The sequence below is a fragment of the Canis lupus genome, chromosome 6 (assembly GCF_011100685.1).
Source record: "Canis lupus familiaris isolate Mischka breed German Shepherd chromosome 6, alternate assembly UU_Cfam_GSD_1.0, whole genome shotgun sequence".
Lineage (NCBI taxonomy): Eukaryota > Metazoa > Chordata > Mammalia > Carnivora > Canidae > Canis > Canis lupus.
In genome coordinates, this window is record NC_049227.1 from 66815932 (window position 1) to 66818833 (window position 2902).

Genomic DNA, 2902 nt, shown 5'->3' on the forward strand with positions numbered 1-2902 from the left:
CCACAATGAGAAATGGAACTTTAAAAAGTTACTCTGATTTACTACTATACAAATTCTCACAACGTCGTAATAAAGAGGCTACATGATGAAACCTGACAGGATGTTAAGCTTCCTGCACAAGTGTGGACAGCTGAAGAGGCAAGAAATAATACAGTTGTCACCGGGCTGTTTCACCTCAACACGGAGCAAACAAAAAGAGCGTTGTTAATCAGTTCAACTCTTCGGCTGGGTAATCCTAAACCAGTAATTGATAAATGGGAAAACCATACGGCCTCAACTCTGTGATTCATAAAACACATGAATATTCATACCATCTCCTTTGGTCAAGAGGCATTCTACATGCTACTAGGCAGGCTGTGAAAGAGGAATACAAATAGTTTCTTGCTCAGCAGTAAAATACTGCTTCCCTTTTAAGGCCAATTTTCTCCTATTAAAAGTGAAGTTTAGCAATACACAGAGGACAGTAAACACAGTAAATGTAGGTAAATGACAAATGGTTCTGCGGGAAGTGCTGTATTTTAACTTTTTCATACAGCTACATTTGGAAAAAATATTAAATCCGTAAGGAAAATGGAATACTTAACACTACCAGAGAAAGCAGCAATGCTACACTTTCATCCTGGAAATACTTGGTCTCTGTGTTATAAGAATCAGTTATTTTTCAATAAACTCTTAACGTCGGGATTTCTGATATGCTGGAGACAAATAGTTTAGCTTATGGATGGAATTAAAATAATTTCCAGCATAACGTTGATTTGAAATACTTTGAAGCTCATTCTTAATAAAATCAGCTTAAGAAGTACTTACAAGTAAAGTTTGTGGTATTTGTACTGATTAATTTTACCTTTAGGAAAGGTATCGAAAGTCTAGTGAAATAAACTCAACATACATATCAACATACATTGAGATACAAAGGCATATAAATTAAAATGCTATAAATACAAGTACACTTGAAGCACATCTGTAGTTAGAGAACCTATGGGAAATCATTTATACAACATGAAGAATTTGTTCACAGTTTTATCTTTTATAGAAATTGATTTTCACATGTGACTTTTCCTTAACTCAGAGCACCTGTTGCTATAGCTCATGTATGCTATATAAAAATCATCTATTATCCCAGACCTCAAAGATAAAAGTAAATGAGGAACCAAAAAGAAATGAAGAGTAGTATATTTAGCTATGCACAAATATCAAAACGGTGAATCTAAGGATATTTTATATTATTTAGAATACTAGCTAATGGCTGACTAAACATGGCCATCCACAAAATAAGGATTAATAAAATAAGATATGCCCATCTGATGGAATTACAGGCAGCATTATTAAAAGTCATACCCTCAAGAATAATGATATGTGCAAATTCTCAGGTTTTATATTTATTTTAGAAATGGGTTAAAATATAAAACAAATATATACATATACATATACACACACATACACACAGACATAACTAATCTGCATGTTTTGGAAGACTTTTCAATTCCCAGACTCTTCCCTGTAGTTTTATTCAAATACATTAATTCTCATAACCACTCTATTCAAGTCCCTTTCTCTGAATTTCTGTTTGAGAGTTTGACTTAAAAATGTCTTTTCTTTCATTATGCTAGTTTTGTCTCTCCAACTAAATCATATGCAATTTGAAGTAGGGAAATATATATGTAATATGTCTATTTATATATGTAGGTGTGTAATATAGACATGTAACATACAAATATGTGTGTATATAATGTATACAGGTAATAAACATATATATGTATGTAATTTCCAACAAGGTACTGCATATAACAGACTGTCAACATACTATAGTTGTGGTTGTTCTTTGACTTTTCTATTACTGGGGTCTTAATGAAATTTAAAAAGTAATTCCTCTAGCACAACACATGGGAAGAAAGAATCTCCCCAACATGAGTGACATTTTTCTTTTCACTCTCCATCAAAAAGGAAACAGAATTTTAAAGCAGTTCAGTGATCCATTTTCTGTTTTACTGATAACTTTTTCTACTAATTTTATTTTACATATAAAATAGAAATAATTTTATTTTACATATAAAATAGAAATAACCTTTCCTAATAGATAACACAAGCTTTTGCACAAAATATAAAAATTCAGAGGAAATGAAAGTCTCTTGTTAATTCCTACTCTTCAGAGCAATAACTACCATTAGTAGTTTGATGTGTAATTTTAGATTGTATTTAATTGTATCTAAAGCTTCCCCCACCCAACATTTCATCACGAAAATTTAAAAACGTACAGAAAAGTTGAAAGTATTGCACAGTAAACATCCAGATACCTGCTACTTAGATTCTGCAATAGAATTGTAATGTATTATATCTTAAGCTTTTTGTGTGTAAAAAACATTGTGCATCTTATTTCTTAATCATTAACTGGCTTTTATTTTACAGATATGAAAACTATGTAGTGAAAAGGAATCCTCCCATAAGAAGAAAAGTGTCATTTGTATTTTTTCCTGGTTCTCTGAGGACGTCAGCCTTGGAGCGACACATAATGAAAGCTTGACAGAAAGGGAAATGCATATCCTGTCTACTTAATGAAACCCCCAACCCAAACCAAAGAAACAGAAAATTTTATATGCGCTCTTAAATAAAATAGGTGTTAGTGGATTGCTTTACCAAGTGCTTGTGTTTCCATAAATGTTGCCAACATCTACTGCTGTCTTCTAGGGGCAGCCCTATAAGGATCATTTGTAAGAGCTGCAATACCTCTAATTCTATCGGGGCCAGAGAACAGCTACAATTTCCTACAATTGCTTATTTATGCATTTGCTGTCTTGGGCTGTCTACAAGCTCCATAACAAATCTTTAAACAAACTTGAGGACAAACCTCCTAGAATGGAGACTTAATAACTTTTAATTTAGCCAATGGTAGATAGTTAAAGTG

At 32.5% G+C, this 2902-nt stretch overlaps 1 long non-coding RNA gene across 4 annotated transcripts in view; it reads left to right on the forward strand.

The window, feature by feature from the left end:
- LOC119872368 overlaps positions 1 to 2616 on the forward strand; it is a 56835-nt gene extending 54219 nt beyond the window's left edge. For all 4 annotated transcript variants that reach the window (XR_005360453.1, XR_005360452.1, XR_005360450.1 and 1 more), the window contains one exon: positions 2407 to 2616. This is a non-coding gene — a long non-coding RNA (uncharacterized LOC119872368). The remainder of the gene's footprint in view (positions 1 to 2406) is intronic.
- Positions 2617 to 2902: the final 286 nt, after the last annotated feature.